The 25562-nt window shown below is 45.2% G+C and overlaps 1 pseudogene; it reads left to right on the top strand.

The window, feature by feature from the left end:
* LOC124035396 overlaps positions 1-25079 on the top strand; it is a 64636-nt pseudogene extending 39557 nt beyond the window's left edge.
* Positions 25080-25562: the final 483 nt, after the last annotated feature.

Consider the following 25562-nt stretch of genomic DNA (forward strand, 5'->3'; position numbering starts at 1 on the left):
CCTTATACAGGACATGGAAAGGAGGAAGGGGAAGGTGGAAGGTGTGCTAACTTGGTTGACTTGCGTGTGTACATGTTTGTGTCAACGTGTGTGTGTTCATGTGTGAATCCCTGGGGTTTAGTGGAGGGGTCAGTCTGAATGCCATAAACAGCCTCCAGCAGGGATTGAACAGTTCTCTGACCCTCCTGTTCCTCCTTCCACTTCAGCCTCTCTCCCATGGGTCACTGGCTTTCTCTCACCCTAATTGAAGTGTGCCACCTGCTCCCCACCAAACACCACACAAACAAGATTACTCAGTGGAAAATCTGATCCTTGTGAGAAAGGTGGCTGGCTCTTCTCTGTCGTGTGTAAAGCAAAGAGAGAACCTAACTGTGTTAAAGATTGACCTTTAGTATGTATCATGCGAATGCAACACGAAATATGTTATTATATACATTTTAAACATATAGTGAAATAAAATGGCCAAATATGAATTAATAGTCCATCAGTTTTCAGGGCTGACCCAAGTTTTGTAAACTACAAGACTGTTAGCCCACTGAGCTAAAGCATTAGCTTGGAAAGCTAACACAAGTCTAATCACGCATTTAGAGTTCACCGAAGCACCTCTGCTACAGATGTACCTAGAACAGTGGTTCCCAACCTTTTCTGAACGGTGACACACCTTGATGCGCTGAAGAATTGTTTTTGTGGTTAATGACCTCCATCTCATCTGATCCATATTCAAAATCATCTATTTTCTGTGACAGATGTTTTTATAGATTAAACAGGGTTTATTTGAACTATTTTCATAGTTCCTTAGTCATGATTCATTTGTGTGTACAAATGAATCAGAACGCCCCTTTTAAGAGCGTTCTGCAAATCCCTGCTAGATATATGTTTTTTAGATCTGGTAAAATCTATATTTAGTTTTAAACCGTTTGGACTACAGACAAGTGTTTTTCTGCATTGTAAAGCTGCAAACATAGACCCAATGCCATGCTCTGTTTGTTGTTGGCTGTGCTACAATTAAACCTTATCCCTGTGCTAATGGTTCTCACAGGCTCACAGAAGTGAGTGTTTCAAGAAATAATGAAGATTAGGAAAGGTTTCGTGGCACACCTGAGAGTTCCTCAAGGCACACCAGTGTGCCGTGACACCCGGTTGAAAACCGCTGGTCTAGAGCTGCACATAAAGTGGCATTCATTATTGGCCCAGCTTATCTCTCCCTCTATCAGCCGGAAACACATATTACAACTTTAAAGACTGACATTATCATCGACTCATTTGACTTTCTAAATGAACGTTAGCCTTATTTCTACCTTTCCAGTCACGTCTATCTCACTCCAATCACACAGGGACCTTTGTCTTGTGGTGCATAATTACCTTGGCCACCCTTGAAACGGACTAACTGAACTGTCATTTAAAAAACCCATAGAAAATTGCCTTGGCAGTGTTTGCTAATTAAAATAGGATTTACATTGTTGGGTGCTGTGTCCATTTTAGGTCTCCCAGAAATATCTCCCCAAACACTATCTTCAAAGGACATGTTTTTTTGTGTTAGAATGGTGTTTTCTGAGACCAGTTTGGGGGCTGCAGGGGCAGTATTGAGTAGCTTGGATGAAAAGGTGTAAACGGCCAGCTCCTCATTCTCAGTTGCTAATATATGCATATTATTAGTATTATTGGATAGAAAACACTCTGAAGTTTCTAAAACTGTTTGAATTATGTCTGTGAGTATAACAGAACTCATATTGCAGGCAAAAACCTGAGATATTCCACTTCCTGTTTGTATTTTTTCTGGAGGTGGCAGATTTTCAACCAAGCTCTCATTAAGATATGGATGAGTTTTCACTTCCTACGCCTTCCACTTGATGTCAACAGTCAATAGAACTTTGTCTGATGACTCTAATGTGAAGGGGGGGGGTCGAATGAGACAGGAAATAGTCACCACTGCCACGAGTTGACCATGCTTTCACTATGCACGTTCACAGGGGAAGGACCTGCGTTCCACCGGTCATCTGAAGTCATTGTAATTCTCCGGTTGGAATGTTATTGAAGATATATGTAAACAACATTCTAAAGATTGATTCAGTACATCGTTTGACATGTTTCTACTGACTGTTATGGAACTTTTGGACATTTCGTCACGTTATAGTGGCTTTGTGACTTTGGGATTGTTTACCAAACGCGCTAACCAAAGTAGCTAATTGGACATAAATAACGGACATTTTCGAACAAATCAAGCATTTATTGTGGACCTGGGATTCCTAGGACTGCATTCTGATGAAGATCCCGTTAGCGGGATTGCAGCCATAACAAGTTTTAAGGAGATACGCACTGGGCACACACATCAATCATTTCAACAACTAGATGTGATTTACATTTGGTTGAGTTGTCAACTACCATGAATTCAACGTGAAAACAACCGTCACCACATTATTGGATGAAGGTCTCTTACATTGATGATTTTATTTACAAATCCAAATCGTTTTCCAAGTTTATTCAAAGTCAACACATTTTTTAATTTTTAATTGAAATGACGTGAAAAGGTTTATTCAACCAGTTTTTGCCCAGTGAGTAATAGGATAATAACACATAATAGTTCCCTTCCTGATTCAAACATATCTGAGCTCTCCGCTGGTGGCAGGTGCCATCCTGAAATGATACCTTGATATCACAACGTCTTGCATTTGATTGACAGTTGTTACCTCGTCTAACCTTTTACCATTCTGTGTAAACCAATCTTCCAATGCCTGTCACTGTTGAAATTGACGGTAGAGGTGAAAATCTTTTGAGATGGGCTTCTCATCCAGAATACATATTTTACATGCATCAAACTACAGTTTATAATCCCTAAGGCTCTTTAAAGACTGGTACGTGTTGAAATTGATTTTACGAGACAGTGCAGTAGCGATTCAGAATATTTATGTGCAGTAATTAAGCGAGGAACCACTAAATCTTAGTGGGAATAAAACAGCCCTTAACCTATCCTGAAAGGATTTGATAGCTTGATATGGAATGTCATCACTTCTGCATTTTATTATCGAGGACAAACCACAAGACAAAAAGGAGTGTCTGGGTTTTGGGTCTTGCCCTTGAGTTTGATTCATAAGGTTGTGAGAGAGAGAAGAATCCATCCACTCAGAGCAGGTCCAGTGCCAAGACTGTGGTTAATGGTGGCCATTTTGAAAATTACTGCCACACAAATGAGTTGTTGCTTTTGAAAACTGGTCAAGTACCAGATGTGTTAATTTAAAGCGATACTTCATCCACATTTCATTACAAAATGGCGTATTTGTTTCCTTATCCTAAAAGCAGTATGGACAAAGAGAGACACTAACCGCTATCCTTAGAATTTTCTAACTAAAATCATTTACATTTTAGTCATTTAGCTTATGTTCTTATCCAGAGCGAGTGTTAGTTCACAAAAAACAATTGTGAAGGGGACGGGTGCTGTGGGGTTATTCAAAATATTTTAAGATCAAGAATGTTATGACCAAGGTAGGAAAAGCTATATGATCAGTTTTTACTGAACACCCTGGCTGTATAAAGTGTCACAGAGAGAGATACTGAAGAGGATAGCAAGGCAGACTGACTTCTTACCCATCCATCAACCAGACTGGTGCTTTATTGCTACAGCTGGTGGGTTTGGCTGGTATTGACTTGTTTGTATCCTAAGGCTAGCAGATTGGAAGCGTAATCCTAGAGCCATCTGTTGAATAGGCTGCTGTATAGACAGTTCAACCACAGGTAATGGGAGATTTATGTTGTCTACTACGGTAGGAACGTTTTTAAAGACATGCATTGTTACTTGTTAAATATACCAGACATTGCACCGTCACCGTCTGCCTTGGAGGGATATAAAAGGAAGAATATAGCAGACTGGGGAGTCCAGGAGTCAACCACATTTGAACTCACATGTCGACCACATTGTTCAGACTCTTCTATGCAAAAAATACGCACCGCAGTTTACCAGTCTCCCCCCCCCCCCCCAAAAAAAATGAGTTGCTCTAGTTGCTATTGCTAATTATTTGATTTCAACACGTATTCAGAATAGGCCCACGCCGTTACATAGAAAGTACAGTATGCAGACTTCTATTCTGTTTTGAATTAACATCACAGTTCAGGCCTTGTGGTAATCCACTATATTTAGTAAAGTTGTCAACATCGTGCTTGCGATGTTTTGATTTGAAGCTTCTGAACGAGGTTGCTAAGCTATAAAAGATAACAGCATCAGCGTTGTAGAGACTTCTCCTCTAACCATTCCCATAATGGTGTGGAATGTCTGTTGCTATTTCACAAAGCCTGTGGAGTACCAGACCACAGTTTGCCACCATAAATGCCTTTTTGTTTGGGCTGGTTGGGATGGTTTATCACAAGAATAAGAATGAGAGGTTTTGGAATGGTTGGCGTTTGATAAGTGAAAGCAGAGAGTGAATAAGGGAATTGATCTTGATGGCTGTCATGCCTCTGTCTTTAATGGAAGCCTTGAGGTCCTTGACCCACATGGGTTTGGGCCTGGAGCTCCAGTTCTGTTGAAACAGAGGAAGGTTCTGACTCATGGCCAAGTCCACAACAACTCTTGGCTCTTGGCTGTGCATGTAATTCCATTATATGGGTGTTGATAATGGCCCACTGTGTGTCAGTTTAATTGCATAAGAATGTCTCATTATTCTTCGGCTGAGGACTGATTGTGACATAGGCACCTCTGTTCTCAACCCGGAAAAAAAGCATTACTCTAAATGTAATGTTATTGAGAGACAAGTTATTTTGGCTCATTTGCAGTGTCTGTGGTATTTGGACTTGTGCGCTCCGTTGAGCAGTCCACATCTCTCTTGCAGCACAATTATATTTTAGTGATCAATCAACGAGGCCTGCTTTTGCAGATTTATTTCAATAAGATTTTGGCATGCAAAAGTTTTCCCTTCAAAAAACACTCAAGGCTAATTTGCGCTGTCTGTGAGGTTGGTACTCGCATGCCTTGTGAAGACAATTGGTTGGCTAGTACGAAGCTTCTATTTTTGTGTTTGCAGATATTTTATTATTTCTGTTTGTCTGTCTTTAGGATGTTGACTGGATACATTTTCTTGTTGAAATATTGATCTGTGGTATAAAACCATAATCTCTGTAATCCTGTCTCTGAGAGGGGTAGTGGCGCAGATCCTGTCTTAACTGCTGACATTTACAACTACCCAGAGAGGTGTTTCTTCAAATCACTGAGGTATGTCATAATGTGTGTTGAGAATGGTGGCCATTTTGTCTTTTTAAAGTCTCTGTGTGGTCCATCTCCTGGAGGATTTGACCTTGGTATGACTTGGCCTTGTCCAGATTACATCATGGAAACAACACTGGTTGAGGGCAGTTGTAAATCACTGTTTATTAAGCTTGCAGCATAATCTTTGTAGCTAACAATTCAAAACCACATTGTTATGATGTGCTGAATACTTATAATATAGTGTTTTATTTGACCCCAATAACTACCGGGGGATATGCGTCAACAGCAACCTTGGGAAAAGGAGAGAGAGCGAGAGAGAGCAAGAGGACCTAACTCACTCTTAAATTAATCAAAACAGGAACATTTTACATTTGGGTAGAAATTAAAAAGGAAATGATCTCAGCAGAGAAAAATGTCCTCCTGTGTGCTACCTATATCACCCCACTAGAATCCCCATACTTGAATGAAGACAGCTTCTCCATCCTAGAGGGAGAAATCAATCATTTCCAGGCCCAGGGACATGTACTAGTCTGTGGCGACCTAAATGCCAGAACTGGACAAGAATCTGACATCCTCAGCACACGGGGACAAACACCTACCTGGAGGTGACAGCATTCCCTCCCCCATATGCCCCCCTAGGCACAACTAAAACATCATAACCAATAAAAACGGGTCACAACTCCTGCAGCTCTGTCGCACACTGGGTATGTACATAGTCAATGGTAGGCTTCGAGGGGACTCCTACGGTAGGTGGACCTATAGCTCATCTCTTGGCAGTAGTACTGTAGACTACTTTATCACTGACCTCAACCCAGAGTCTCAGAGTATTCTGTCAGTCCACTGACACCCTTATCACATCACAGCAAAATCACAGTCTACTTGAACAGAGCAATACTCAATCATGAGGCATCAAAGCCAAAGGAACTGAATAATATTAAGAAATGCTATAGATGGAAGGAATGCAGTTTGGAAACCTACCAAAAAACAATTAGGCAACAACATATTCAATCCCTTTTAGACAACTTCATGGACAAAATGTTTCACTGTAATAGTGAAGTTTTAAACTTGGCAGTAGAAAACCTAAACCATATATTTGACCTCTTAGCTTCCCTATCAAATCTAAACATTTCTAACAGACCATGAACAACAATGACAAATGGTTTGATGAAGAATGCAAAACCCTAAGAAAGGAATTGAGTAACCTATCTAACCAAAAACACAGAGACCCAGAAAACCTGAGCCTACACCTTCTTTATGGTGAATCACTAAAACAATACAGAAATACACTACAGAAAAAGAAGGAACAGCACGTCAGAAATCAGCTCAATGTAATTGAAGAATCCATAGACTCTAACCACTTCTGGGAAAATTGGAAAACACTAAACAAACAACAACACAAAGAGTTACAGTTGAAGTCTGAAGTTTACATACACCTTAGCCAAATACATTTAAACTCAGCTTTTCACAATTGCTGACATTTAATACTAGTAAAAATCCCATGTTTTAGGTCACCACTTTATTATAAGAATGTGAAATGTCAGAATAATAGTAGAGAGAATGATTTATTTCAGCTTTTATTTCTTTCATCACATTCCCAGTGGGTCAGAAGTTTACATACACTCAATTAGTATTTGGTAGCATTGCCTTTAAATTGTTTAACTTGGGTCAAACGTTTCGGGTAGCCTTCCACAATCCACATAATTTTCATTCCTCATGATGCTGCCTATTTTGTGAAGTGCACCAGTCCCTCCTGCAGCAAAAGCACCCCCACAACATGATGCTGCCACCCCATGCTTCATGGTTGGGATGGTGTTCTTCGGCTTGCAAGCCTACCCTTTTTCCTCGCAAGGGCGGGACTCTAACCTGGAAGCTTACAAGAAATCCCGCTATGCCCAGGGCTAAGAATGAATCATACTACACCGGCTCAGACGCTCGTCGGATGTGGCAGGGCTATAAACTATTACAGACTACAAATGGAAGCACAGCCGCGAGCTGCCCAGTGACACGAGCCTACTAGATGAGCTAAATCACTTCTATGCTCGCCTCGAGGCAAGCAACACTGAGGCATGCATGAGAGCATCAGCTGTTTCGGACGACTGTGTGATCACACTCTCTGCAGCCGATGTGAGTAAGACCTTTAAACAGGTCAACATACAAAAGGCCAGACGGATTACCAGGATGTGTGCTCCGGGCATGTGCTGACCAACTGGCAGGTGTCTTCACTGACATTTTCAACATGTCCCTGATTGAGTCTGTAATACCAACATGTTTCAAGCAGACCACCATAGTCCCTGTGACCAAGAACACAAAGGCAACCTGCCTAAATGATTACAGACCCGTAGCACTCACATCCGTAGCCATGAAGTGCTTTGAAAGGCTAGTAATGGCTCACATCAACACCATTATCCCATAAACCCTAGACCCACTCCAATTTGCATACCGCCCAAACAGATCCACAGATGATGCAATCTCTATTGCACTCCACACTGCGCTTTCCCACCTGGACATAAGGAACACCTATGTGAGAATGCTATTCATTGACTACAGCTCAGCGTTCAACACCGTAGTACCCTCAAAGCTCATCACTAAGCCAAGGAACCTAGGACTAAACACCTCCCTCTGCAACTGGATCCTGGACGTCCTGACGGGCCGCCCCCAGGTAGTGAGGGTTGGTAACAACACATCCGCCACTCTGATCCTCAACACGGGGTCCTGTGCTCATGTGCTCAGTCCCCTCCTGTACTCACTGTTCACCCACAACTGCTTAGCCAAGCACGACTCCAACACCATCATTAAGTTTGCAGACGACACAACAGTGGTAGGCCTGATCACCGACAACAACGAGACAGCCTATAGGGAGGAGGTCAGAGACCTGGCTAGGTTGTGCCAGAATAACAACCTATCCCTCAACGTAACCAAGACTAAGGAGATGATTGTGGACTACGGGAAAAAGAGGGACGAGCATACCCCCATTCTCATCAACGGGCTGTAGTGGAGCAGGTTGAGAGCTTCAAGTTCTTTGGTGTCCACATCAACAACAAACTAGCATGGTCCAAACACACCAAGAAAGTCGTGAAGAGGGCACGACAAAACCTATTCCCCCTCAGGAAACTAAAAAGATTTGGCATGGGTCCTGAGATCCTCAAAAGGTTCTGCAGCTGCACCATCGAGAGCATCCTGACCGGTTTCATCACTGCCTGGTACGGAAATTTCTCGGCCTCTGACCGCAAGGCACTTCAGAGGGTAGGTGGTACGGACCAGCACATCACTGGGGCAAACCTGCCTGCCATCCAGGACCTCTACACCAGGCGGTGTCAGAGGAAGGGCGTAAACATTGTCAAAGGCCCCAGCCACCTGTCATAGACTGTTCTCTCTACTACCGCATGGCAAGCTGTATCAGAGTGCCAAGTCTAGGACAAAAAGGCTTCTCAACTGTTTTTACCCCAAAGCCATAAGTAGCATTTCACTGTAAATACCTGTTGTATTCGGCGCACCTGACAAATCAAATTTGATTTGATTCGGATGGGATCGGGTACTGATACTCTCAGGTCTATGTGACCTGATACTATCTGGTCTATATGAAATGGGTCCAGTTGTCCTTGGGTCCGTTCGGAACCGGTCTCTATATTTCAAAAACATATATTCGGTGCGGGTGTGAAAGACGCAGGTCCATTTCAGAACGGGTCTAACTTTGGACCCGTGAAGACCTCTAGCATGCGTGCGTATGTTCACTCATGTGTGTTCATGCATGTGAGTGTGTGTGTCTATGTGTTCATGCATGTGAGTGTGTGTGTCTATGTGTTCATGCATGCGAATGTGTGTCTCTGTGTATTCATGCGTGAGCCATGTGAGTGTCATGGCTATCCCCCCCAGAGGGAAGTGTGTGTACCTGGACTTTACAAAGTGTCAGGTGTGTCATGCCATCAAGGTCTTATGGGAGAGAACCAGTCCAGGGTCTCTGCCATACCTTTCTTACCCAGAAGCAGAAACGTACAATCCCCAGAGTATGTCCATGTGACTGCCTGGCATGCCAGTCTTCAGACTGACTGTTACTGACGGACTGGGGGAGTCTTGGTACTGACTGACTGGGGGAGTCTTGGTACTGACGGACTGGGGGATACTGGTGCTGACTAACTGGGGGTCCTGGTACTGACTGACTGGGTGGTACTGGTACTGACTGACTGGGGGTACTGGTACTGACTAACTGGGGGTCCTGGTACTGACGGACTGGAGGATACTGGTGCTGACGGACTGGAGGATACTGGTACTGACTAACTGGGGTCCTGGTACTGACTGACTGGGAGGTACTGACTGACTGACTGGGAGGTAATGACTGACTGGGAGGTACTGATACTGACTGACTGGGGGTACTGACTGACTGGGGGTACTGGTAATGACTGACTGGGGGTACTGGTACTGACTGACTGGGGGTACTGATAATGACTGACTGGGGGTACTGATAATGACTGACTGGGGGTACTGGTACTGACTGGGGGTACTGGTACTGACTGGGGGTACTGGTACTGACTGGTGGGTACTGATAATGACTGACTGGGGGGTACTGATAATGACTAACTGGGGGATACTGGTGCTGACTGACTGGAGGATACTGGTACTGACGGACTGGGGGATACTGGTGCTGACTGACTGGAGGATACTGGTACTGACGGACTGGAGGATACTGGTGCTGACTGACTGGGGGATACTGGTGCTGACGGACTGGGGGATACTGGTGCTGACTGACTGGAGGATACTGGTGCTGACTAACTGGGGGATACTGGTACTGACTTACTGGAGGATACTGGTGCTGACTGACTGGAGGATACTGGTGCTGATTGACTGGAGGATACTGGTACTGACGTACTGGAGGATACTGATACTGACGGACTGGGGGTCCTGGTACTGACTGACTGGGAGGTACTGACTGACTGGGAGGTACTGACTGACTGGGAGGTACTGACTGACTGGGAGGTACTGATACTGACTGACTGGGGGTACTGGTACTGTGACTGGGGGACTGGTACTGACTGACTGGGGGTACTGGTACTGACTGACTGGGGGTACTGGTACTGACTGACTGGGGGATACTGGTAATGACTGACTGGGGGTCCTGGTACTGACTGACTGGGAGGTACTGGTAATGACTGACTGGGGGTACTGGTAATGACTGACTGGGGGTACTGGTACTGACGGACTGGGAGGTACTGACGTACTGGGGGATACTGGTACTGACTGACTGGGGGATACTGGTGCTGACTGACTGGGAGGTACTGATGTACTGGGGGATACTGGTACTGACTGACTGGGGGATACTGGTGCTGACTGACTGGGGGTACTGGTGCTGACTGACTGGGGGATACTGGTGCTGACTGACTGGGGGTACTGGTAATGACTGACTGGGGGTACTGGTACTGACTGACTGGGGGTACTGGTACTGACTGACTGGGGGTGCTGACTGACTGGGGGTACTGGTAATGACTGACTGGGGGATACTGGTGCTGACTGACTGGGGGTACTGGTGCTGACTGACTGGGGGTACTGGTAATGACTGACTGGGGGTACTGGTACTGACTGACTGGGGGGTACTGGTGGGCGCATGAATCTCATTATGGTTTGTTAATGCTACATAAGCAGCACTATAACACATATAATAACAATAGCAACCTGATTTGAAGAATACTAAAGAATACTGGTGTGGTGGCCGTTTTATGTAACATTTGTAAAAGCTCTGTCCTACACTGAAGTGCTCCACACCATGAACAAAAGTAGAGCCGTATGTTCATATGCTCACAACATGGCCTCTCACTGACTCAATAACAGTGAACATCAGGTGTCTTCTATGGTAGTGCTGCTGGTGCAGTGAATACACTGTGCCTTGTTCTTCCATTAGCCCTGTAGAGAGCCAGATGAAAGACCCCGTCAGTCTTTCTTCCCTCAAATTGGACCAGTCCACACAAAGCCTCAGTTCTTTACATTCTATTACAGGACCTTGGATGAAATAGTTCATAAGAGAGAATTCATGTGGTTTCTCTGCCTGGAACCCCCAGGAGAAAAGGCTAATAAGACAGACAAAAGCTTATAGAAAAACATGTATCAACCTGGTTGGATTGGCACTGAGCAGGTCTGTGTTATCACACGTGTCCACCTGTCTGATACACGTGGTAGGGGACATTAATGGAGCTTCTTTGGTGGAAAGTCATTCATTCTGCTGTTGCCCCCTCTCTACCATGTGAATCATATAAGCAGACAGAAGGACTAGTCAATAAGGGGCTAAGAATAAAACGAAATAAAATACCATTTAAAAGGCCATTTCTGTCAAACTTCGCTCTCATGCTTCAAACAGGAAGTGTGGTATGGTGTGTGTGTGTGTGTGTGCGCTACATAGTGAAGAAGACAGAGGTAAAGCATGAGCCAGCATGTGATAAACAGTTACATTTATCATCTATAATCCACTTACAGCAACAGGGAAATCAGTGTATGCTTCAGGCTTCCCTCATTATGCTTCAGGCTTCCCTTCCTAATGCTTCAGGCTTCCCTCATTATGCTTCAGGCTTCCATCCATTATGCTTCAGGCTTCCCTCATTATGCTTCAGGCTTCCCTTCCTAATGCTTCAGACTTCCCTCATTATGCTTCAGGATTCCCTTCCTAATGCTTCAGGCTTCCCTCATTATGCTTCAGGCTTCCCTCATTATGCTTCAGGCTTCCATCCATTATGCTTCCGGCTTCCATCCATTATGCTTCAGGCTTCCATCCATTATGCTTCAGGCTTCCCTCCATTATGCATTAGGCTTCCCGCCCTTATGCATCAGGCTTCCATCCATTATGCTTCAGGCTTCCCTCCATTATGCTTCAGGCTTCCATTCATTATGCTTCAGGCTTCCCTCCATTATGCATCAGGCTTCCCTCCATTATGCTTCAGGCTTCCCTCCATTATGCTTCAGGCTTCCCTCCCTAATGCTTCAGGCTTCCAACTCTAATGCTTCAGAAAATCAAATCAAATGTGTTTATATAGCCCTTCGTACATCAGCTGATATCTCAAAGTGCTGTACAGAAACTCAGCCTAAAACCCCAAACAGCAATCAATGCAGGTGTAGAAGCACGGTGGCTAAGAAAAACTCCCTAGAATGGCCAAAACCTAGGAAGATACCTAGAGAGGAACCAGACGATGTGGGGTGGCCAGTCCTCTTCTGGCTGTGCCGGGTGGAGATTATAACAGAGCATGGCCAAGATGTTCAAATGTTCATAAATGACCAGCATGGTCAAATAATAATAGACTTCCAAACCCTAATGCTTCAGGCTTCCAAACCCTAATGCTTCAGGCTTCCAACCCTAATGCTTCAGGCTTCCAACACTAATGCTTCATGCTTCCCTCATTATGATTCAGGCTTCCCTCATTATGCTTCAGGCATCCCTCATAATGCTTCAGGTATCCCTCATTATGCTTCAGGCTTCCCTCCGTTATGCTTCAGGCTTCCCTCCCTGATGCTTCAGGCTTCCCTCCCTGATGCTTCAGGCTTCCCTCCCTAATGCTTCAGGCTTCCCTCCCTGATGCTTCAGGCTTCCCTCCCTGATGCTTCAGGCTTCCCTCCCTGATGCTTCAGGCTTCCCTCCCTAATGCTTCAGGCTTCTCTCCCTAATGCTTCAGGCTTCTCTCCCTAATGCTTCAGGCTTTCAACCCTAATGCTTCAGGCTTTCAACGCTAATGCTTCAGGCTTTCAACCCTAATGCTTCTGGCTTCTCTCCCTAATGCTTCAGGCTTTCAACCCTAATGCTTCAGGCTTTTCTCCCTTATGCTTCAGGCTTCTCTCCCTAATGCTTCAGGCTTCTCTCCCTAATGCTTCAGGCTTTCAACCCTAATGCTTCAGGCTTTCAACCCTAATGCTTCTGGCTTCTCTCCCTAATGCTTCAGGCTTTCAACCCTAATGCTTCAGGCTTTCAACCCTAATGCTTCAGGCTTCTCTCCCTTACGCTTCAGGCATCCCTCTATTATGCTTTGTACAGTTTCCTTGTTAACTCTGTTTGTACACTCCTCGATTCCTCATCTCTGTCCCTTAATGTTTCTGTCCAGCACCTGACTATTGGATGTGTGCATGGGGCGGCAGGCTGCCTAGTGGTTAGAGCATTGGGGCAGTAACCGAAAGGTTGATGGATCGAATCCCTGAGCTGATAAGGTACAAATCTGGCGTTCTGCCCCTGCACAAGGCAGTTAACCCACTGCTCCCCGGTAGGCCACCATTGTAAATAAGAATTTGTTCTAAACTGACTTGCCTGTTTTTAAATAAAGGTTCAATTAAAATCAAAAAGGGTTTCCTATTTCCCTACCTGGTTTATTACTATGGACAGTGAGGGGAGGCCTCCAGGCCTGGTTTATTACTATGGACAGTGAGGGGAGGCCTCCAGGCCTGGTTTATTACTATGGACAGTGAGGGGAGGCCTCCAGGCCTGGTTTATTACTATGGACAGTGAGGGGAGGCCTCCAGGCCTGGTTTATTACTATGGACAGTGAGGGGAGGCCTCCAGGCCTGGTTTATTACTATGGACAGTGAGGGGAGGCCTCCAGGCCTGGTTTATTACTATGGACAGTGAGGGGAGGCTGCCAGGCCTGGTTTATTACTATGGACAGTGAGGGGAGGCCTCCAGGCCTGGTTTATTACTATGGACAGTGAGGGGAGGCCTCCAGGCCTGGTTTATTACTGTGGACAGTGAGGGGAGGCCTCCAGGCCTGGTTTATTACTATGGACAGTGAGGGGAGGCTGTCAGGCCTGGTTTATTACTATGGACAGTGAGGGGAGGCTGCCAGGCCTGGTTTATTACTATGGACAGTGAGGGGAGGCCTCCAGGCCTGGTTTATTACTATGGACAGTGAGGGGAGGCTGCCAGGCCTGGTTTATTACTTTGGACAGTGAGGGGAGGCTGCCAGGCCTGGTTTATTACTATGGACAGTGAGGGGAGGCTGCCAGGCCTGGTTTATTACTATGGACAGTGAGGGAGGCTGCCAGGCCTGGTTTATTACTATGGACAGTGAGGGGAGGCTGCCAGGCCTGGTTTATTACTATGGACAGTGAGGGGAGGCTGCCAGGCCTGGTTTATTACTATGGACAGTGAGGGAGGCTGCCAGGCCTGGTTTATTACTATGGACCTGCCAGGCCTGGTTTATTACTATGGACAGTGAGGGGAGGCTGCCAGGCCTGGTTTATTACTATGGACAGTGAGGGGAGGCTGCCAGGCCTGGTTTATTACTATGGACAGTGAGGGGAGGCTGCCAGGCCTGGTTTATTACTATGGACAGTGAGGGGAGGCTGCCAGGCCTGGTTTATTACTATGGACAGTGAGGCCTGGAGGCTGCCAGGCCTGGTTTATTACTATGGACAGTGAGGGGAGGCTGCCAGGCCTGGTTTATTACTATGGACAGTGAGGGGAGGCTGCCAGGCCTGGTTTATTACTATGGACAGTGAGGGGAGGCTGCCAGGCCTGGTTTATTACTATGGACAGTGAGGGGAGGCTGCCAGGCCTGGTTTATTACTATGGACAGTGAGGGGAGGCTGCCAGGCCTGGTTTATTACTATGGACAGTGAGGGGAGGCTGCCAGGCCTGGTTTATTACTATGGACAGTGAGGGGAGGCTGCCAGGCCTGGTTTATTACTATGGACAGTGAGGGGAGGCTGCCAGGCCTGGTTTATTACTATGGACAGTGAGGGGAGGCCTCCAGGCCTGGTTTATTACTATGGACAGTGAGGGAGGCCTCCAGGCCTGGTTTATTACTGTGGACAGTGAGGGGAGGCCTCCAGGCCTGGTTTATTACTATGGACAGTGAGGGGAGGCTGTCAGGCCTGGTTTATTACTATGGACAGTGAGGGGAGGCTGCCAGGCCTGGTTTATTACTATGGACAGTGAGGGGAGGCCTCCAGGCCTGGTTTATTACTATGGACAGTGAGGGGAGGCTGCCAGGCCTGGTTTATTACTTTGGACAGTGAGGGGAGGCTGCCAGGCCTGGTTTATTACTATGGACAGTGAGGGGAGGCTGCCAGGCCTGGTTTATTACTATGGACAGTGAGGGGAGGCTGCCAGGCCTGTTTTATTACTATGGACAGTGAGGGGAGGCTTCCAGGCCTGGTTTATTACTATGGACAGTGAGGGGAGGCTGCCAGGCCTGGTTTATTACTATGGACAGTGAGGGGAGGCTGCCAGGCCTGGTTTATTACTATGGACAGTGAGGGGAGGCTGCCAGGCCTGGTTTATTACTATGGACAGTGAGGGGAGGCTGACAGGCCTGGTTTATTACTATGGACAGTGAGGGGAGGCTGCCAGGCCTGGTTTATTACTATGGACAGTGAGGGGAGGCTGCCAGGCCTGGTTTATTACTATGGACAGTGAGGGGAGGCTGCCAGGCCTGGTTTATTACTATGGACAGTGAGGGGAGGCTGCCAGGCCTGGTTTATTACTATGGACAGTGAGGGGAGGCTGCCAGGCCTGGTTTATTACTGTGGACAGTGAGGGGAGGCTGCCAGGCCTGGTTTATTACTATGGACAGTGAGGGGAGGCTGCCAGGCAAGGGGGAAGGTGGAACTTCTTTGCAGCCTGATGTGTGCAGGGGGCTGTGACTTAGTGCAAAGCCTTCAGTCTCAGTGAAGTATCCCAATCTCACTTTCTCTTCTCTTATTTCGCTTTAATTTCTCTCTCTCTGTCAACCCCCACACTCTCTCTCTGTCTCTCTCTCTGTGTGAAAGTTGACAGCGCTGGGCAGCTTCCACAAGTCAGTAACGAGGGGTACTCTGGGGAAGCCCCTGTCCAAGGAGAGACTCATTGATCCAGACAGACCGACAGGCCGGCTAGGAGTTCCAAACCCCACAGCTCCCTCTCCAAAGCGCTTTTCCCCTGAGCACACACAGACAGGTTCGGTAGAAAGTTTGAGATTTAAAGTTGGAATTGATAGACACTAAACAGAAAACAAGATCCCACAAAACCCAAAAGGAAAATGACAACTTATGTGTGATCCCCAATCAGAGACAACGATAGACAACTGCCTCTGATTGGGAACGACACGCGGCCAAAAACAAAGAAATAGAGAACATAGAATTTCCCACCCGAGTCACACCCTGACCTAACCAAACATAGAGAACATAAAGGATCTCTAAGAGAACATCTCTAAGGTCAGGGCATGACATTAGGCTTCCTGTAACTTCCATCATGTGCACATTTCATATCAAATTAAATGTCCATTAGTTTCACGTGGAATTCTCGTGTTGTTACATTTTCATGTACTAAAATTCATTTGTAATAGTTATTGTGTTTTTTCCAGGGCATTTCGTCTCGTTATCGCCATAGTTTTAGTTAGGAAAAGTAGGTTGTTGAGTATTTTTCATCATGGTTGTTGTTGACGAAATTAACACTGTTGTTGATGTAGCTTTAAACCAATGCGTTGTGATCCTCTTGCCAGGTCCAACCTCTCCCTGGTCTACTGGCCTGCATTTCCAATGTGAATGAGGTCATCCTGTCTCTCCCGGAGTCATGCCCCAGTAGTACGTCTAATAAACCCTGGGTTATATTCAGTCACTGTGAAGAGGAAACGGTACAGTACAGTGGCGTGGGACGAGAGTACGAGGTCTGTGAACAAGAGGTTCCAGTTGCTTCAAACTTCCCCCCGGTGCTATAATAGTCCATGGATACTGCTGCTTCCAGTACAGTTTGAGAGTGGAAAGCCAGAGGAAGTTCACATCAAGCAGGCCTACAGGATGTGCCTCTCTCCCCCCTCTCTCTGTATACTGTCATGTTGTTCCATGTGGGAGGGGTTGGACGGTTAGTGGGGGAGTGGATCATACCATGAGAAGGGGAGGTGGTGAGGGGGAGGGGTACAGGAAACAGTGCGGGATAGCATTTCAGCTGTGACCTCTGACCCCTGTGATGTTAGGGCGCTCTGTGATCTGGGGCAGCATATGGAAATTATGTTGCGCTGACAGAAGCTTCTGAGGACTGAGAGATGAATTGGTTTCTCTGTGGTGGAGCTGGTTAAGACAGGAGGGTAGTGGATTTGACTGAACCCTCTGTGGTGGAGTTGGTTAAGACAGGAGGGTAGTGGACTCGACTGAACCCTCTGTGGTGGAGCTGGTTAAGACAGGAGGGTAGTGGACTCGACTGAACCCTCTGTGGTGGAGCTGGTTAAGACATGAGGGTAGTGGACTCGACTGAACCCTCTGTGGTGGAGTTGGTTAAGACAGGAGGGTAGTGGACTTGACTGAACCCTCTGTGGTGGGGAGCTGGTTAAGACAGGAGGGTAGTGGACTCGACTGAACCCTCTGTGGTGGAGCTGGTTAAGACATGAGGGTAGTGGATTTGACTGAACCCTCTGTGGTGGAGCTGGTTAAGACATGAGGGTAGTGGACTTGACTGAACCCTCTGTGGTGGAGCTGGTTAAGACAGGAAGGTAGTGGACTCGACTGAACCCTCTCAAGCCATGGCTTGTCTTCCAGCCCCCAGCTACAGTAGGGGCGAAAAACACTGAGGCGGATTGTTAAGTACTTTGCGTGCACCCATGTCTGTTCAATGATGAAGTACAGTAGGAGGATTACTGTATGTGGAAGAGTTGTGTGGTGCCGTCTTAGTTGGAACATTTGACACAATAATGTTCTTGTTCCTAACTTGTACAAGTCTGAACAACCGGAGTTCATCTCACTGTTTATTAGCTCAAGATTGGCTGTATACTGTTTTATTATTTGTTTGTATGTTTTTGTGATTTGTTAGATATTCATCATTTTAAAATGGTATAAAGTAATGTATATTGTATGTCTTGGATGTGTGTCAGAGTAGATAGATAGAAGGCCTGCAGCCGGCATATTCTGTCCCACATGCTTCAGTCGATCTCGCTTCACAGTATACTGCGTTTTCTTTATTCCTATCACTGTGTATTGTGAAGCTGGCTGATGAAACCATATGGGAACAGAATATACTAACTACTACAGCCACTATCTCCCCCTTGACTACTAACGTTCCCCTTGACTACCTTGACATTCACCTAGAATTCCCCATTTAAGATGGCTCATCTACCATGATTCAGATTCATGAGACACTGATATGTTCGTATACCACCACTTTATTGCTGGTTATTGTTTGTATCTGTTTTGTATATTTTCTCCTGAATGTTCTTGCTGTTGGGCTCTGGTGGGTTAGATTTCCAAACTTGAAACGTACTTACCAGCTGTCCAGTGAGGGGAAAAACATGGCTCCTCTAGCTAATTGGTCTGCAATGAGATTTGCTTGTTGTGAGATATTTGGTGAAATGTACAAAATATTACCCTGGACTCTATGATTTAAGCAAGGAGTCAACTCAGGATGGCAGTGATGTTGGAATCTCAGCATTACAAATGACTCCAGTTCCTAGAATAGTTTCAGCAAATGGTCTGTGCCAAGAAAGGCATATTTATTTCAATTTCTAATGCTCTTCCTGGGTTTAATATGATAACAACCCAGCTCTCTGGGGGTCTTGCTACCTAGCTTTACAGCAATATTAGAATTTGATTGGAGAAGGAAGCTTTGAGCACACTTAAAGCACACTGTAGACAGGATACCTCCATGCCAATTGCTGCTGACAAAGGTGAGTCATGGTTAAAAATAAAGCTTTGCTTTTCGGTGACTGTTTGTGTATGTGTGTATCCTGTCTGCTTTTATTCACAGGATTATGTCTTGTTTTTATTCAGCACCTGCAGCAACTCATCCAAACTCACCTTCCACTGTCGCTACGCTAGCTCATCCAGACACACCTTCCTCCCAGTCGCTACTCTAACTCATCCAGACTCACCTTCCACTGTTGCTACGCTAGCTCATCCAGACACACCTTCCTCCCAGTCGCTACTCTAACTCATCCAGACTCACCTTCCACTGTCGCTACGCTAGCTCATCCAGACACACCTTCCTCCCAGTCGCTACTCTAACTCATCCAGACTCACCTTCCACTGTCGCTACGCTAGCTCATCCAGACACACCTTCCTCCCAGTCGCTACTCTAACTCATCCAAACTCACCTTCCACTGTCGCTACGCTAGCTCATCCAGACTCACCTTCATCCCAGTCGCTACTACCTGTGGTGTCAAAGGTTGTTGAAAAGTGTGTAGCAGAACAACTGATTGCCCACCTCAACAACAGCCCCTTCACATTACACTCCATGCAGTTTGGCTTCAGAGCGAAACACTCCAAAGAAACGGCCAACTGCTTTCTTCTGGAAAATGTGAAGTCCAAGATGGACAAAGGGGGTGCTGTTGGGGCTGTGTTTCTGGACCTAAGGAAGGCTTTTGAGACTGTTAACCATGAGATTCTCATCACAAAATTGTCCAAGTTCAACTTTTCCCCTGATGCCTTGAGATGGATGAAATCATACCTTGAAGGCAGAACTCAGTGTGTCAGAGTGAGCAATGAGCTGTCGCCCACTCATAGCTATGATGTGGGCGTGCCCCAAGGGTCAATACTGGGGCCCCTCCTGTTCAGCCTGTACATTAATGATCTGCCTTCTGTCTGTACTGGGTCTGAAGTTCAAATGTATGCAGATGATACAGTGATATATGTGCACGCAAAGAGCAAACAACAAGCTGCACAATAACTCACTACTGTAATGGTCCAGGTTACAAAGTGGCTCAGTGACTCGTGTTTGCATCTCAATGTGAAAAAAACTGTTTGCATGTTCTTCACAAAGAGGGCAACAGATGCTACTGAGCCAGATGTCTATGTGTCAGGGGAGAAGCTCCAGGTGGTATCCGATTTTAAGTACCTTGGCATCATACTTGATTCCAACCTCTCTTTTAAAAAGCATGTGAAAAAGGTAATTCAAATAACCAAATTCAACCTAGCTAATTTCCGATTTATATGAAATTGTTTGACTACAGAGGTAGCAAAACTGTACTTCAATTCTATGATACTCCCCCACTTAACATACTGCTTGACTAGTTGGGCCCAAACTTGCTGTACAACATTAAAACCTATTCAGTCTGTCTACAAACAGGCTCTCAAAGTGCTTGATAGGAAGCCCAATAGCCATCATCATTGTCACATCCTTAGAAAGCATGAGCTCTTGAGTTGGGAAAATCTTGTGCAATACACCGACGCATGTCTTGTATTCAAGATCCTTAATGGCCTGGCTCCCCCTCCACTCAATATTTTTGTTAAACAGAAAACCCAGACATATGGCAGCAGATCCACAAGGGCTGCCATGAGAGGTGACTGTATAGTTCCCCTAAGGAAAAGCACCTTTAGTAAATCTGCATTCTCTGTGAGAGCTTCCCATGTCTGGAATACACTGCCATCAGACACACATAACTGCACCACATATCACACTTTCACAAAATGCTTGAAGACCTGGCTAAAGGTCAATCAGATTTGTGAACATGGTCCCTAGCTGTGTGTTGCCGCTTTCCATGTTGTCTGTTGTCTGTAGCTTGTGAGGTGTGGAAACACTTTGTTGCTTTTATGAATTTTGTTTTGCTGCTTTTTGTTCTATGTTGCTCTGTCTGTATGCTATGTCTTGCTTGTCCTATGTTGCTATGTCTTGCTTGTTCTATGGTGCTATTGTCTATATTGTAATTGTTTTTAATAACCTGCCCAGGGACTGCGGTTGAAAATTAGCCGGCTGGCTAAAACCGGCACTTTTACTGAAACGTTGATTAATGTGCACTGTCCCTGTAAAAATAAAATAAACTAAACTAAAACTAAACTCCAACTCATCCGAACTCACCTTCCACTGTTGCTACTCTAGCTCATCCAGACTCACCTTCCTCTCAGCTCCTGGTTCTCAGGCAGTCCTGCCCCAGAGCACCACTTGAGGTTTAGGAGAATGAGGCAGAGAACAGAAGAGGAAGGCTTCAGTTAAATCCTTCCCTCCACTCCCCTGCAGTGGGATGATAAAGGCAGTGGAACAGTGAAGTCATTTCTAATACAGATGCTGAGAGTTTGGTTTTAACAGACTATGGTGAACACTGCTGAGATCTCTCTTTGTGTAGAGTAGAGCTCAAGACCATCTCAACTTGACTTTGTTACAGAATGGTCCTGTGAAGAGTTCTTAACTGTATTATAATAGCTTACGATAGATTCATTCCATTGCACTTTCCCATCATTGCTGGCCTTGTTTTTAGTTGGCAATTTAAACCGAATTGGTTACAGATTCATCACAATGTTCATGTAGCACTCAAGAAGACAACTCCATCGCTTACTATTCATTTTTCAATTACATTTCTCTTTTTAATGCAAGAGGCGATCGATCAGGTACAATCTCCCAATAACTCAACATCCTCGTCTCTACTTCTAAGGACATATCCTTGTGTTATCCTTGTGTTGGGGATAATGTTACAAAGGTAGCGTGTTACGTAATCTGATACGTTTTTATGAGTCACTAGTAATATAACGCTTTGCTTTCCATTCAAAGTAATATTGTATATCATATGTAATTTTTATTTATTTATTTATTTCACCTTTATTTAACCAGGTAGGCTAGTTGAGAACAAGTTCTCATTTGCAACTGCGACCTGGCCAAGATAAAGCATAGCAGTGTGAACAGACAACACAGAGTTAATATATTGCTATTTCAAGTAACTAATCCCAACAACTGTCTTCAATTTTCATTGTGATTCTAATCACTAAGATCTGGCTTTGCATTATCAGTTGAAGAAAATGAAAGATAAATCTTACTGTAGACTGGAAAAGAGAGCCTCTTCAGGACCGCCTGAGAGCACAGTGTAGCTCATTATTGTTTTTATTTCTGTTCGCTTTCAATAATCCTCCGGTAATGTTTTATTAATTGAATAATGTATTCCTTTTTCCATTTCATATTCACTGATGTGCTTTAATGGTGCTGCGAGAGGATAAATATTCTAAAGAACTCCTGCCCTCATTTTCCCTCGGCAACCGTGGCTTCAATCTATCATTCCCATAATACATCTGCAGGCGCTGAAAACCATTTTCAACCATTACAAAAGGTTATCTACAGTCACAAGCCTTATCATTTTGCACCCGATGGGGATAATATTTAGTTATTAAACCCCACATGATATTTTTTTAATCTGGGATTTCTCAGGGGAATTATTTGAAATGTTTTAATTATACAGTATTTGTCTAAATTTCCCATTGACAGCGAGGTATGATTTGATCTGAAGATATACTCTACTAAGTTAAAATCATACAGGGTTGATCTCCCTTCCAAAGCACAGATGAATGTGGACGTATACCGCATAACTATATTGTTCTTCATCACTTTTAACGTCTCATAAGTGTCTTTCATTTGTATGTTTTTGTTGAAAGGATCTGTATTGCTCGGTCAAAATGGACATCGTCAGCAACACTCACTACTATCAGTAAGATCTGGTACATTCCAGGCCTGAGGCCTCAGCAGACTTTAATGTCCCCTTTCTCTCTGTCTCAGATCAGGCCCCTATATGCTTTACATGTATATTTTAGCATAGGATTTGTCTTAATTACATCATGCATACAGATGATAATGATTTGGCATCGTTAGCGTCTCATACTAGCTATACCTTGTTTAAGTGACCTTGGATGACTGGTTAACTCCTCAAAGGAGGTCTGAGACCATTAGTGATGAAAGATTAGGAAAACTCATCACCTTGTAAAATGCACATTAACTGATTTGGCTGCGACGATGATGATGCTTCTCATTATGTAACTTGTGAAATGTCATTATAATATTGTGCCTTGAGCAAATCACATTATAATGAAGCAATCTCGTTGTCATGAAGACATGTTTCGTTGTGTCATTCCATCATACTCTTATGACATCCATGTAATGTGAACCATGTGCTGCTTCGCTAGTGGTATTTGTGGCTGTAGCAAGTCGTTGTCATGCTGTTAAGTCCCTCTCAGCTTTCCCTATATGAGAAAACCATGCTTGCATTTTGGTTATTTCACAATCACAATCACATTCTCACCACACATGTAATGTGAACCATGACTCTGACATACTGTATCTAATGAGTGTTGATAGTGTCTGTGCTTTTGTATTGCTGTAAGGCTGTGCCTTTCAGATTCCTTTAAGTTGTTGTCCCCATGGTGCACATCTCTGTTGAATTCAGACGTCCCAGTGCCCTGACCTGAAGGAGCCTGTCAAGCATTCATAACACAAACAACCCTCGTTAGCGCGCCTCTGTGAGCCTTGTTAGTGCTCCTCTGTGAGCCTTGTTAGTGCTCCTCTGTGAGCCTTGTTAGCGCTCCTCTGTGAGCCTCGTTAGCGCTCCTCTGTGAGTCTCGTTAGCGCTCCTCTGTGAGTCTCGTTAGCGCTCCTCTGTGAGTCTCGTTAGCGCTCCTCTGTGAGTCTCGTTAGCGCTCCTCTGTGAGTCTCGTTAGCGCTCCTCTGTGAGTCTCGTTAGCGCTCCTCTGTGAGTCTCATTAGGGCGTCTCTGTGAGCCTCATTAGGGCGTCTCTGTTAGCCTCGTTAGCGCACCTCTGTTAGCCTCGTTAGGCGCCTCTGTGAGCCTTTGTTAGCGCGCTTCTGTGAGCCTCGTTAGCGCGCCTCTGTGAGCATGAGCAGGAATGCCTGAGTCATCTGAGTAGTGACCTTTGAACTTAAGGGGCTCAGTGGTCCCGGTGTGTTGTTATTCAACTTTTAAAATCCATTGTTCATAGTACAAAGTCTAACTCGGGTCACAGTCTCTACTGGGCATATGTAGCAATTATCTTTTCTATTAAGGGAACTTAGTTATGCAGAAGCTGTTGGTGTCCTTATTATACAGAATTGTCTCACAGATAACTCTCTCTGTGCCTCTGTGTGTGTGTTATTCAACTTTTAAAATCCATTGTTCATAGTACAAAGTCTAACTCGGGTCACAGTCTCTACTGGGCATATGTAGCAATTATCTTTTCTATTAAGGGAACTTAGTTATGCAGAAGCTGTTGGTGTCCTTATTATACAGAATTGTCTCACAGATAACTCTCTCTGTGCCTCTGTGTGTGTGCCTCTGTGTGTGTGCCTCTCTCTCTCTCTCTCTCTCTCTCTCTCTCTCTCTCTCTCTCTCTCTCTCTCTCTCTCTCTCTCTCTCTCTCTCTCTCTCTCTCTCAGGGCTCACGTGTCTTCGTGACCGCCTCACGTTCCGTTTCTGTCAGACCCTCCAGTGGCTTGGCCGATGCCACCTGCCCGCCGTGCGGACACAGTGCTGCAAGACCTGTGGCCGGCGTTCCCGTGGCAACGAGCGCACATCCCGTCGCTGAGGTCAGCGATCAATATAGGGTGGACACGGTCACCCACACTCTTACACTCTCACACGCACAGACATGGACACGCACAGACATGGACACGCACAGACATGGACACATACAGACATGGACACACACACACACAACACATACAGATGATCAGGTAGCAGCTCTGGACCTGCAAAATTGCAGCATCCATCTTGTCCATCTGTCATTGAAGGGTGAATTGAGCTGGATACACACACAATTTATCATACAGGTCTAGTGTCAAATTGGTAGCTACTCTCACCCTGCTGTCCTGGCTGCTGGGTCAGATCTTCTCAGTGCTGTTGGGATAGAGCCACATTCTGGGTGGTAGGAAAACTATACCTGAGCTGTGCTTGATTAGTTTTCCTTGTATAATGGAACCAATGGAATAGTCCCAAAGGTGCTAATAGAATTATATCAAGCACTCCTCAAAAAATGATTTTACACATAGTAGGATGGGAGCACATGACACAACACAAATTCCTCCAAACTGTATAATGAAGAAACATGGATGTTGCTCTCTCTACTGTTGAGATAATGATGTATGTGTTTGTTTGCACTTTTCTCTCTGATAGATCCAACTGTTATTCTGTTTTGATTGTGAGAAATGGTGCAGCTGGAACACGTGGTTTAGTCATATGTCTGGTTCAGCCAGTAGCAACGTGGACTGGAACACGTTGTTTAGTCATCAAAAAACGTCTGGTTCAGCCAGTAGCAACGTGGACTGTAACACGTTGTTTAGTCATATGTCTGGTTCAGCCAGTAGCAACGTGGACTGTAACATGTTGTTTAGTCATATGTCTGGTTCAGCCAGTAGCAACGTGGACTGTAACACGTTGTTTAGTCATATGTCTGGTTCAGTCAGTAGCAACGTGGACTGGAACACTTTGTTTAGTCATATGTCTGGTTCAGCCAGTAGCAACGTGGACTGGAACACGTTGTTTAGTCATATGTCTGGTTCAGCCAGTAGCAACGTGGACTGTAACACGTTGTTTAGTCATATGTCTGGTTCAGTCAGTAGCAACGTGGACTGTAACACGTTGTTTAGTCATATGTCTGGTTCAGCCAGTAGCAACGTGGACTGGAACACGTTGTTTAGTCATATGTCTGGTTCAGCCAGTAGCAACGTGGACTGGAACACGTTGTTTAGTCATATGTCTGGTTC

Source organism: Oncorhynchus gorbuscha, linkage group LG05 (assembly GCF_021184085.1).
Source record: "Oncorhynchus gorbuscha isolate QuinsamMale2020 ecotype Even-year linkage group LG05, OgorEven_v1.0, whole genome shotgun sequence".
Lineage (NCBI taxonomy): Eukaryota > Metazoa > Chordata > Actinopteri > Salmoniformes > Salmonidae > Oncorhynchus > Oncorhynchus gorbuscha.